Genomic DNA, 12,475 nt, shown 5'->3' on the forward strand with positions numbered 1-12,475 from the left:
TGCCAGAAGTTGTGCGTTAAAGCTATTGATCCAGAAGGTCAAGAAATATATTACGAACTTAAATTCACCAGAAAGTCTCAAAGGCCAAAAGGGAAGGAAAATAATTATTGACCACGAGAAGCTGGGATACAGGAAGCAGAACTCCCTCCTGTGTCTTCGTGCAGGGGCGCGGGTCACTGCGGATACTGAGGCTGGAATCCACTGGACCGCCAGGCCACCCCCCACCCAAGGCTCCATGCCCTGCAGCACCACCACCTGCCACCAGCTCCGCCCGTCGGTGTCCTGGGCTGACCCTGCCACACGCGGTTTAGGAAAGGCCCGCACCACTCTGCGCACCCCAATCCCGGGCCCAGGCCCCAGAGCGCCCAGCCCTGCGTCCGGCAGATGCGGCGCCCCGGACAGCGCGGACCGGCCATCCCCGGGCTCTGGGCCTGCCGCGCTCTCGGCCCCTCCAGGGCTCCCTGGGACCCCACCCCGCCCTCTCAGGAGCCGAGGCCAGGGCTTGGGTGCCGACACCCTGCCGTCTGGGGGCTGCGCGGTGGGGGCCCGGGACCACACTCGAGGCGGGGTAGGAGCCTCAGGCCACCGCGCCCACCAGGCCGGGTCCCCTGCAAGAGTCAGGACTGCGTAGACACCGCCACCCCAGGTCGGGGCCCGCGCTGGGCTGGGGGGCAGCGACCTCTGTCAGCCAGTGAGGGGCACGGTGGATGCCAGGGATTCCCGGGCTGGGAGGTGACTACGGTCTTGGGGGGACGGTGTGACCGCGGCCGGGGAGCTCGGCGCTGACCGTGAAGTGGGGGCCAAGCCCGGGCAGCAGCTAGGGCCCCCCAGGACCGTCCCCCAGGGGCCGCGGCTGGGCGCCCCGGGCTTGATCCCCCGCCCGGCTCCCTGCTCCGGGTCAGGCTGCCTCACCTGTCCCCTGCGCGGGTGGGGGTCGGGGGCTGGGGGGCTCTGCTGCCCACCGGGCCCGGGTCCGGCCTGGGGACCCTGCGCCCTGCCGGAGCCCCCAGGGGACCCGGGGCAGCAGCTTGAGTAGGGAACGGCGCAGGTGGCCTTCCAGGCACACCCGGAGCCCTCCCAGTGTCTGTGGGCACCCCTGGGGTCCCCAGGGTCCCCCCACCATCCCAGGACACAGCCACCCCGGCTGTGCAGAGGGAGTGCAGGGGAGTCACGCTGGGGACAGCGGGGCGCGGAGTCCCCCCACTTCCAAGCCGCCCCTGTGAGTCCTGGTGCTCGTCAGGCGAACAGGGGGCCTCCTCAGGGCCCGCGGCGCACCCCAGGTCTTACTGGGCTCCTCTGGGCGCCTGGGAGCACCCGTGACATAGGGGGGCCCTGGGGGCCTGAGACCCATCATGGGGCCACCCTCAACTGCGATACCATGGCCGTGCCTCGCAGGGGAGCCCCAGAGCAGGGCGCGCTGGGGAGGAGGTGATGGAGCTGGTGGGGGTGCGTGCTCATTGCTCACCCCGCCAGGGCGCCAGGGTGAGGAGCCACGGAGGAGGCGCTGGCATGCGCTGCGGACACCAGAGGGGCCCCTCGGTTCCCTGGCAGCCTCTGTCTGTCCCCCGTTGGGACGGTACCACCAGGAGCAGGGTGGGCAGTGAGGGGAACCAGCGAGCAGAAGTGGGTGTGTCCGGTGAGGACCCGACGTGAGGGGTGAACAGGACACCCCTGATACGCGAGTCCTCCGCCTGCTGTTTCAGTTCCCAGGCCCAGGCCCGGCTCGGAGGGGCTCTGGGGCTCCCCGCACACCCTCTGCCCCCCGCGCGAACCAAGCTCCCAGAGGATTGGACACAGGCGGGGTGGGCGGGGTGGGGTCCCCTCCGCACAGAGGGTGGGGGCTGCAGGGAAAACTAGCAGAAGCACGCCCAGGCGGGCTTTAAGGGATGCGCCGGAGTCCCCAAGTCCGGCTCTGTGGCAGGGAGGACCGAGGGCGCGTGGGCCGAGGCTGGGGTGTGCAGCGACCCCAGGGGCAGCCGGTGTTCTGGCCCCTCCACTCCCCAGCGGTGCCTCAGCCCATCTGCCTGCTCTGCCCCCCGCTGTCCTGGGGGGGTCTCCCCACCACCACCCCCACCCCACCCAGCGGGTCCACGCAGCCGCGCCTCAGCCCTGCGCTCAGTCAAGCCCAGGACAGCCGGCCAGGCCCCAGCTTAGCTCAGGGGAGCGTCCTGTTCCCGGGGACCCCGGGGATTTCTGAGCCCCAGCACCACCCGATCCCCCAGGGGAGCACGCCTCAGCCCGCGGCTCCCTCCTGTCCAGCAGGGAGCCCCGCCTGCTCAGCAGGCCAGCGCCAGGGCAGGGGTGGGCACAGGCCACAGCGCCCGCCTGGCAGGCCACCGACCCCCGCTGGCATCCCCCCTGGGCAATGCGGGTCACCCCTCCCGCTGCCCTCCAGGGCCTGGCCCGGCCCCGCCCCACACAGGCCTGGCATCAGGGCAGAGGGCCGGAGCCATGGACGCCCTAGCGCCCTTTCTGCGCCCGTGCTTCTCGGCTGTGCGCAGGGTGGGAGACCAGCCTCCAGCCCCCGGGTGGGGGCAGCCTGGGCGGATGCTGCAGGGAGCGCAGCTCGGACACGGGGAGGTGCCAGCTGGCGGGGATGTGCAGGGGGCAGGGGGCACGGGGGGTACAGCGGGCACAGCCGGCCTCCACCGCGGGCCAGACACACCACAGAGGCAGCGACGCCTCCAGCCGCCCGGGGCCCACCGCGGAGACAGCACCCGGGGGAGAAGCGTCTGGGGGACCACAGGGGCGGCGGTCCGCAGTGGCGCTTGTGGCCGGGTCCAAGGTCCACAGGGACAGGAGCCTCAAGGCACCAGTAGGCCACGGCGGCTGGTCCCGCCCCAGCCCCCACCCCTGCCCCTCCCGCCCGCCGGGACACTTTTCCTAAAATTTCATTAGACAAACGCCCGGATCTCCGTCTCTGCTGACCAGTCCGGCATTCAGAAGCCCCAGCCCGCCTGCCGCGGGGCCGGCCGGGACATGCCTCCACCCGCTGCCGCTGGACACCCCTGCTGGCTGAAGGCTGCCTCTGTCCACCGGCCGCACGGGCTGGGCTGGCCACGCGCAGGGACCCCTCGAGGGAGGGCGGGGCCAGCGGGGCGGGCAGGGGCGCAGCAGGCGGCCGGCGCGGGAGGGTGGGAAGCAGCCCCACCTGCGGGCAGCCCGGGCCACGCCCGGCCCCACGGAATAGACTCACCTGAGCAGGAAGCTGCCCCTCGCTCTGAGGCCGCAGACGTGCGGCCCCTCCTCGTCATCGCTGTCCTGACGGCCTCTTTGAAGTCTTTGTTCCTCAGACTGTAGATGACGGGGTTCAGCAGCGGGGTGACCACAGTGTAGAAGACGGAAATGATCTTGTTGATCTCGGGGGACAGGTGGGCATTGGGGCGCACGGACATGGAGATCATGGTCCTGTAGTAGATGGTGACCACGGCCAGGTGGGTGCCATACGTGGAGAATGTCTTGGGGTAGCTGGAGGCAGAGGGGATCCTGAGGATGGCGGCCACGATGAAGACGTAGGACACGAGGGTGAGGAGGAAGCACACGCACAGCGCGGAGACGGACAGGGCGAAGATGACCATCCCGTTGACTTAGACGCTAGAGCAGGAGAGCCGCATGGGGGGGGGCAGATCGCAAAAGAAGTGGTCGATACAGTTGGGGCCACAGAAGTCCAGCCTGGAGATCATCAGGCAGGGCAGGGCCCCGGTGCCCACCCCGGCCACCCAGGAGACGGCCACCAGCTTGGCGCAGGTCTCAGGGCACATCAGGAGGGGGTAGTGCAGGGGGCTGCAGATGGCCAGGTAGTGGTCATAGGCCATCGTGGCCAGGAGGAAGCACTCGGTGGCCCTGAAGAACACGAAGAAGTAGAGCTGGGCCATGCAGGCAGGGAAGAAGATGGTGCAGCCCCGGGCCAGCAGGCCGGCGAGCAGCGGCGGCACGACGGTGGAGGTGTACCAGACCTCCAGGAAGGACAGGTGCTTGAAGAACATGTACATGGGCAGTGCAGCCACCGGTCATGGCTCGCCACGGTGATGATGACGACGTTCCCCGCCACCATGAGCACATAGATGAACAGAAAGATGGCCAACAGCAGGGACTGCCACTCGAGAAGGTTCTGGAACCCCAGCAGCTGAAACTCAGTGACAGCAGACACATTTGGGGGCTCCATTGCCTGCGGAGGGGAAGAGACCTTGGACAGCACTGCGGACAAGGCATGAAATTCCTCGGTGCTGTCTGGAACATGAGAGACTCTCTTCAAGCACTCCCGTCTCCACGACAGCTTTCTGTAAGTACTTGTGCGGCTCCACCTGGCATTTAGACCACTGTAGTTAATATCCTCATGTTTCTTCATGGTAGTAATGGAGCCATGAATATTATTGGACGTTGTCGCCAAAAGAAATCTTCACAAGCATGTGATGAAAGAGCAGGTGAGCTTTTCATAACAGTGTAGAATTCTTGTGCATTCACATTAGCTAAGCAAAGCATCTTTGTGTTGAACAGCGACTCTGTGATCCAGGTATCAGAAGGTCAAGATGCTTCTTAAATACCTGAATGTTGATTTTGATGAAATGTGTCTTGGCATCTGAATGTCTTATTAGACTATATGTGAAGTTCTTCTGTATATTTTTAAAATTTATTCATACAAGAGCTGGGGTGCAGACCAAAGGGGTGTGTGTGTGTGTGTGTGTGTGTGTGTGTGTGAGAGAGAGAGAGAGAGAGAGAGAGAGGATTCGCCAGAGACAGAATGGGGCATAGCACAGGCCGACTGACTGACATACACTACTGAGGGGAGCAGTGGGCAAGCAGGGAGAGGTCTGCCATGCCCTGTGGGAGGCTCCCTGCTGTGGAGGGGGCAGATAGCTTGTCAGTCAGCGCTGTGCTTAACCCCTTCAGCCCCAGGGCGGCCCTGTTGACCTCTCTTCCCTCAGCGCCCTGAACCCGTTATGGGCCCCGCAGTTTTCACAGGCCTCGCCCACCTGCGGGTTCTCCTCAACCTCCACTCCTCCCACTTCCCGGCCGCAACCCCACCCCGACGACGGCCCGACGGGCTGCGCAAGGGGTTGTGGGAAATGTAGTCTCCAGCCCCTGTGGTTCCCGCGGAGGTTTCTGGGCGGGGCTTCCGCGATCTGCGCAGGCGCGGCCCCGCCCCCGTCCTTTCGAACGTTCTGTCGCCTCCGTGAGCGCTGGGGCGCCCCGAGGTGAGCGCGGGTTTGTCCCGGGAGGCCGGGCTCGGGGGAGCGGCGGCGCCGGGGGGGTTGGGGAGCGGGGGGCGCGGGCGAGCGGGGGCCCCGGCCGCGTGGAGTCGGGCGCTTTGGAGCCGATTCCCCCGGAACGCGCGTGGGGGCGGGGCAGGGCGGTTGGGGAGAACGTCCCGGCCTTTCCGGGGTGTCCCCGGCGCGGCCGCCCGGCCCTGGCCCCGGACGCTGCCGGGGTCTTCCCGGGGCGGGGCACGGGGTCCCCGAGGCGGGGGCCCTGGGAAGCGCGGGTCCGCCTGTGCGCATGCGCGCTGACTCCTCTGGGCCCCCCCAAAAGTCGGTGTGTGAGGGAGGGGAGACCAGGCTGCGTTTCTGGGGGGGGTGTTGCGCCCGGGGCCGGATTCACGGACCCAAGGTGGGCGGGTGACGTCGCGAGGGTTGTCAGGGGGAGGCGCCCCTGTGGGAGGTCCCGGGAAACTGGGTTGGCAGGGCTGGTGCGGGGAGTTCCTGGGGCTTTAGAGGCTTGTTTTGGAATTTCCGGGCGCGCTTTGCGTTCCCGCCCCCAGGCGGCGTCCTGCTGGCTGCTGCACTCTGGCCTCCTGCCTGGACTTTTGCACACGGGGGGGGGGGGGGGGGGGGTGCGGGGGGGGAGACTGCATCCCTGTTGGGGTGTCCACGGAGAGGAGGGCGGGAGGCGGCGCGGAGCCACTGCCGGGGTGTCCTGGCAGAACAGTGCGTTCGGGGCGTCGTCTCGTTGGAAATCGTGTCCACACTCTGAAGTGACTCCTCAGCTTTGAGACGGTGGTTCTTGGCGTGACTGTTGACCAGGCAGTGGGCAGTGTCACCTTTTACTAAGTTATGGTGAACCTTCAACCCAGGTTCTGCGGCTCATGGACTCGGGGCCTCTCCTGCCCCTGCTGGAAGCGTCACACGGCCGGCACCTCAGTGACTCTCTGGTGTCTCCAGGCCGCGTGTGGCGGGCTCTGGACAGGAGACTCCAGGACCCCGTGCAGCTGCCTCCGTCCTCTGTGCTGGACCCATCGCCCCTCCCAGCGCCGCTCCAGAGCCCTCATGCCTCTGTGAGAGCAGCGACAATGGACCAATCTCTGGTGAGTGCTGTGTTTGCTTCACCTCCAGGTGCATTGACTTTATGCGAGTTCATCACGGGACATGTAAATTAGAAACATAGTTTTCTCCAGGGACACATTCCTCACCAGAGAAAGGTGTGGCTTAGATCCAGGCACTTCACATGTCCAGCGTGTGTGAAGATGGGGCTCTGCCCTGGTGCTCACGCAGCGCTGAGTCAGAGTCTGTACCTGGGTCACGGTTGATGACGCTGAAGGTGTGGACTGTGGCTCTTCACCCCGCTGGACAGAAACACTTCTCAGCTCTGCGCTGGTCAGGTGCGGGGTGAGGGAGGAGGGGGAAAATGGGGCCTGAGGACCTGAGTGCAGAATGGGGGTGAAGGAGCCGCATGTCTTTTAAAAAGGACAACTGATTTTTTTTTCTAGATTTGTTTATTTATTTATACATGTACTGGGTACAGTCAGAAGCGCGGGAGGGTGAGACAATTCACCAGAGCCAGAGCGGGGAGCAGAGCAGGCAGAAGGACCCAAGTACACTGCTGAGGGGAGCAGCAGGCGGCAGTTGAGGTCTTTGCGCCATGTAGGACCCTCGCTGGCGATCGAACTGGGGCTGCAGAGGCTGCGGGCAGCTTCACAACCCATCACTCAACCCCTTGCGCCCCCCAGGAGGCTCCAGCTAAATTTTTAAGGTTTCTGCGCAGTAGCTAAAATCATACTGTGTCCTACACAACTCTTGGAGACTTTCATGCAGGCATCAGTCTTGGCATGTGTGCCGTTGAGTCCAATGGGGATCCTTACATACCTGTCCCTGCCTTTCTCTCAGGTGGCCTGCAAACTGAAGGTGCCCAGTAGACTCTTCAGAGTCCTTTTTTCTGGCCGTTGTTTCCACTGCTCCTGCGCATTTCTCCTTGGTGTGGTCTGAATGCATTTCTAGTGACACTCACTACACCCTAAGTTGCTCTCCAGTCCAGTTACACTCTCCAAAAGTTCCTGCCATGTTTGAGCACACCATGTGTGACCTTTGGGAAATTTCATTTTTTTAAATTGTTTTAAAGCTTCTTATACTTTTTTCTTATTATTTTACTTATTTTCCCTCCTCGATCTGTCATTGACATGTGTAGCACTAAAAGCCTTCTGCTGAAATAGTTGCCAGTTTTTTCCTAAAATCCTAATGGGTCTTGCCCTACCCCTTGTTTCCCCTCTACCAAACCACTCTGGCCCATCTCCCGTCTGCCTCCCTCCCTAACTTCTCCACCCATTCCCCTGTTCCCTCTGGTGGTCATCTTTACCTTCAAATAACCCTGTTCAAGTTTTATTCAACTATTTTGGCTGTAAATGTTTTTTGGGTATTTATTTTCCACAGATGAGTGAAGCTATCTCATATGTGTCTTTACTTTTTGGCTTATTTCACTCAAGAATAGCACCTCCTGGGGTCTCCCTGATGGCACATGGGGTTGAGATGCAACCGATGGGGTTGTCTGTAGTCTCTGCAGCACAAGTTCCATCCGCCGGCCAGCCAGGGAGCTACCCACATGGTGCAGCGGACCTACTGGCCTGCTGCATCCCTCGGCAGTGTATTTCGGTCTATCTGCCTGTTCTGTTCCCTGCTCTGTCTCTGGTGAATCCTCCCACCTTCCTCCCCTGCACCTCTGGCCTGTACCCCAGCTCCTGTATGCATAAATAAATAAATATTTTTAAAAAAGAAAAAAACAATATCACCTCCTTGCCCACCCATTTTATCCCCAGTGTGGCCCTTTGCGCCTTCCTCCCAGCCCTGCAGTGCTCCTCTGTGTGTGCTCCACTTTTCCTGCCCTGTCTCTGCCGAAGAGATGTAGATTGTGCAATGACTGGGCAGTTGGAAACACAGCTGCTCTGCTCACAAATGGGATAAATCTTTTTGTGTGTGAGTTTTCCTGTGAGGATAATGTACAGAAATATTGCAGATGATATGGAATTTCCGTTTTAATTTTCTTAAGAAACCTCTGCACCCTCATCCACAGGGTCTGTTCCGACTTTCATGGCCACCAGACATGGGTGAGAGCTCCCTTTTCTCTGTGCCCTCTCCAGCGTTGTTCATTCCATATTTTTTTTTTAGTGTTTCACTTTTTTAAATACTATTTTACATCATTTTCATTTTTGCACAGTGTAATCATTTACATCTTCGTAATAGTCCCCATAAAATTCTCACCCCTCACCTCCCGATTTGTATAAATCCATTCGTTTTCATTTGGGCCTTCTCAAGGGGTGAGATGGCATCGAAGTGTGCCTTTAATTTACATTTATCTTGAAATAAATTAAGGTGAACATTCCTATTGTCTGTAGGATGTCAGAATTCCCTCTCTAGAGAAGAGTGTATGTAGTTCCTTTGTCCATTTTTTAATTAAGATTTATTCATTTATGCATACAAAACTGGGGTACAGGTGAGAGGTGCAGAGGGTGAGAGGATTTGCCAGAGACAGAGTGGGGAGCAGAACAGGCAGACTTACTGACACACTGCTGAGGGGAGCAGTGTGGAGTCAGGAGAGGTCTGCTGCGCCATGCGGGTTGCACCCTGCCGGCCAGGGATTGAACTTGCGCTGCAGAGGCTTGCACTGTGGAAAGCTTCATAGGCTGCGTCCCAACCCCTTGTGTCACCAGGGAGGCCCCCCTTTGTCCATTTTTAATTGTCATCAGTTGGTTTCTCGCATTGTTTAGAGATGTTATAAATTTTGGAATGAACCCCTTGTCATATGTGTGGCATGCAGATTCTTTTTCTGTTCTGTAGACTACCTTTCATTTTTTGGGCTGGTATCTTTTAAGGTATGAAAGCTTTTAGGTTTAGTGATGTCCGACTTGTTGATTTTTGCTTTTGTTTCCCTGGGTGTTGGGGTTGTGTTCCCTAGAGCACTTTGGGGCAGCTGTCCTTAGTGTGTCCTATATTTTCTGTGAAGTACATCACCAAATATTTAATCCATTTGGAATTTTATAGATTGATTTATTTATCCAAATAAGAGCTGGGGTACAGGCCAGACATGTAGTCGGTGAGAGGATTGACCAGAGACAGAGTGGGGAACAAAACAGGCAGATCTGGTGAAATACACTACTAAGGGGAACAGCAAGGAGACAGGAGAGGTCAGGTGTGCCGTGTGGGTGAGTTCCCTGACTGGGGATCGAACTCACGCTGCAGAGGCTCTGGATAGCTTCATAGTGCTTTGCCTTAACCCCTTGCTTCACCAGGGAGACTCCATGTTGCTGTATTAAGTCGGTTGGAATTTGTTGAGGATTTTCGCTTCTCTGTCCTTTGTTGGTGTTGGTCTATTTTTCCCTTTTATGCTGTCTTTTTTGGAGTGAGTATCAGGGCAGTGTTGACCTCATCGTATGTGTTGGTGAGTTTTCCTCCGTCTTCAGTGTTTTGGAAGATGCAAATTTCTTTGTGTTTGCTTCTGTCATGGTCTCTCTGATGATTTCTTTTCTGTGTCCCTGAATGCTTGAGTATCTTGTGCTCCTGAATGTAGCTAGTCCCTGTGTTCTGATCTGGTCTCCCGTCTTCAGTCTGCACTTCTCCTGAGTGAATCAGTCAACTGTGTTTTGCCATTTCTGCCGGTTACACTTGAGTGTGGGCCTCCTGCCCAGGCCTAGTACCACAGGCTCGGCTCCCACCTGACTGTGCTTGTAGCCGTCCCAATAGCAACTGCCGCTCATGCAACATGCAAACCTCGTTCTGTGTTGTGCCCTCCTGTGTGGGATTAGATCCTTCTCAGCCCAGGTCTCCCGCCACCAGAAAGGGATTTCTCTTTTCCAGAGTTTAGTCTCACCCAATGCAAGTTACTCTTCAATATTACCTGATATCTTAATGGCTACTAACAACAGCACCGCCGTGCGTGCGTGCATGTGTGTGTGTGTGTGTGTTCACTTTCTTTCACATTACAGTTTTCATTCTTGGCCAAACCTGATGGATGCAATTTCTCAGTGATGAGGCTGCTCCCTTTTCTGCCTCCAACTGGCCAGGGTGTGGTGACACCTCAGAGTTCTGGGGGAGAAAGTACTCAGGGGTCAGTGGGACATGTTTGAACAAGGGTCATTCCACAGACACTTGCTGAGTAAAACCAGGTAGCCCAGATGTTCATCATTTGACCTTTGGTTGTTGGGAGTTTATGTCAGTGATGCTCAATGTACTTTTTAATAAAGAGCTTCAGGTTTCTGTCATCGAGTCTGGAGTATAGTAGGTGTGCTTGCATTTGTCATACGTATGATTCTTGGTGAAGTTACAGTTAATGGTAATTTTTTTAATTTTGATAGATGTTAATAGAATATTGATAGAATGAATATATTTTGCAACTTAATTTTACCAGCTCTTCTGTCACCTGTGACCATGCAAGTGTTTCATTTTATAAACCTTTGCACTGTGGGGAGCAGCAGTGGCTGCTCTTCTGTCCAGCGTGACTTGCTTCTTTTTCTCCCTTTCCTAGTAAATGTGGCCCTCCATTCATTCATTCATTCATTCATTTTTTAAAAGATGAACTTAATTATGCATACAAAAATTGGGGTATGGGCCAGAGGTGTGTGTGTGGGGGGATTCACCAGAGACAGATTGGGGAGCAGAACAGGCGAATCTATTGATATACACTGCTGAGGGGAGCAGTGGGCAAGTCAGGAGAGGTCTGCCACGCCATGTGGGTAGCTCTCTGGCTGGGGATTGAACTCATGCTGCGGGACAGCTCCATAGGTTGTGTCTTTACCTTTGAGCCACCAGGAAAGCCCCTGACCCTTTATTTAAATGTAAAATAAAAAGTCTCCTTTCGCTGTTAATTGCATGTGTTGTTCTTTTTTTTAATATTTATTTATTTATACAAGCAGTGGGTACAGTCAGAAGCACGGGAGGGTGAGAGGATTCACCAGAGCCAGAGCGGGGAGCAGAGCAGGCAGAAGGACCAAAGTACACTGCTGAGGGGAGCAGCGGGCGGCAGGAGAGGTCTGCGCGCCATGTGGGACCCTCCTCTGGTGGCCGGGGAGCAGCCAGGGAACGAACCGGCATTGCAGAGGCTGCAGGCAGCTTCGCAACCCAGCGCTCAACCGCTGCGCCACCGGGGAGGCCCGCATGTGTTGTTCTTTGGCTTTTAGTATCTGCCAGTGTTATACAGCCATCACCACCTTCCAGATTTTTTCATTTCCCAGTAATAAAATACTGTACTCATTAAACTCTCACTCCCAACTGCTCTGTCCCTCAGCCCATGTGTCCATCATTTACTGTTTTCAAGAGTTTGACAACTCAGACCTGTATGAATGGAGTCTTATTACACCTTGTTTTCTTGGCGAATCTATTTTATTGCATTGATAACTGTTTTGTCATTTCATAGGTATCGTGCAGGAGTGCATTCATATTGTAGTGTGTGTCATTGTTTAGTTCCATTGTGAGGCTCATTAATAATCTCTTATGTGTATTTTCCAGTCTTATTTATCCATTAATCCATCACCTGGGGCTTGGGTTGATTTTGCTTTGGGCTGTAATGACTGGTGGTGCAGTGACCGTAGGTGAGCAAACATCTCTGCCGGTTCCTGCTATTGGTGAACACCCCGGGGTGGGGGTGGGTCCTCCTATCATTCTGAGTTCCCTTTTCCCAAGAATCACCTTCCTGTCTTCCCTCCTGGCTGCATCATTTATGTTTGCCCCAACAGTGTGCAAGGGAGCCAGGTCCCGATTTTTGCCAGTACTTGTTCTTTTCTTTCTTTTTAAATCATTGCGATCCCAGCAGACGTAAAATCTCATCTCTTGTACTTATCATTCATTTTTCCTTCGTGACTGGTCGTATTGAGCACGTTCATGTGTTAGGACCCGCTTGGGTATGTGATTTGCAGAGCTGTCTATTCCAGTCCTTTACTCATCGCTGCACATTTCCATTTTGAACAGGGTCGAAAGCGCAAGGAGATTGTATTGTCCCATTTTGTCATATGGTCCTTTTATGGCATCCTGAGCCTACTCTTGATGGGAGGTCCCCGTGAGTTTCTGTGCACAGAAATGAGCCATCCACCTTCTCTCTGCTGTTGTTTTATTTCTCGTATTAGTGTTTTAATCAATGAACCTGTAAATAAATGCATTTTTGTTTTCCTAGAACTGGGATGTGGCGTGTTACCTTGCGAGAGTTGCTGTCAGTGCAGCAGGCTCATCTTGTCCTGGATGCTGTTGTGTCTTTGCATTTGTTTAATTCATTGTTTAACCCT

At 56.8% G+C, this 12,475-nt stretch overlaps 1 pseudogene across 1 annotated transcript; it reads right to left on the reverse strand.

Moving 5' to 3' along the window:
• Nucleotides 1-2,460: 2,460 nt before the first annotated feature.
• LOC311176141 (olfactory receptor 11L1-like) lies at nt 2,461-4,165 on the reverse strand (annotated as a pseudogene). The gene is made up of 2 exons: nt 3,197-4,165; nt 2,461-2,732 (listed from the first exon to the last, which is right to left on the reverse strand). The product of its transcript is annotated as an olfactory receptor 11L1-like (transcript).
• Between the last annotated feature and the right edge of the window lie 8,310 nt (nt 4,166-12,475).

The sequence above is a fragment of the Talpa europaea genome (genome assembly GCF_964194135.1).
Source record: "Talpa europaea genome assembly, chromosome: 8".
Classification (NCBI taxonomy): domain Eukaryota; kingdom Metazoa; phylum Chordata; class Mammalia; order Eulipotyphla; family Talpidae; genus Talpa; species Talpa europaea.